Below are 500 nucleotides of genomic sequence, written 5' to 3'. Positions count from 1 at the left end.
GGAGAATAAAATGATAGAGGAGTAAATTTTACTCGATATTTCATTTAAAAATGACAGCTGTCACATTGTATATTCCGGAGGCTGTCGCTTTTTGTCCGATGACAGATCTTCATTCCTATTCGCAAAGACAATGTCTTTGAACGATGAAAAGAGTATTTAGCGGCTATTTTATGTCGTTGGAGACACCTGGCTAACAAAAAAGAAGGAATGTGGCTGGATGAGAGTAATTTCAAAATTTCAGCAGAGGTACTTAAGAGTATTCTGAAGCAAGAGAAAGAATATTAAAAGAAATAACTCATAAATTTTAATTTTCAATGGAATAAGCAATTCGAAAAGCAGGAACGACTGAATCAAAGTCTCAAAAACATAATCCCAAAAATTGTTGGAAATGGACGACGGTTCCGTATGCAATATTTTCTAAAAGTAAACATGAATAAATTCATAGTTTATGTGCTGTACTATGCATGCCGCACGGACGCCACAAACCCAAATTTCAAGCA

Source organism: Trypanosoma equiperdum (genome assembly GCF_001457755.1).
Source record: "Trypanosoma equiperdum strain OVI genome assembly, contig: ctg_1559, whole genome shotgun sequence".
NCBI classification, from domain to species: domain Eukaryota; phylum Euglenozoa; class Kinetoplastea; order Trypanosomatida; family Trypanosomatidae; genus Trypanosoma; species Trypanosoma equiperdum.
This window is presented reverse-complemented; position numbering follows the sequence as displayed.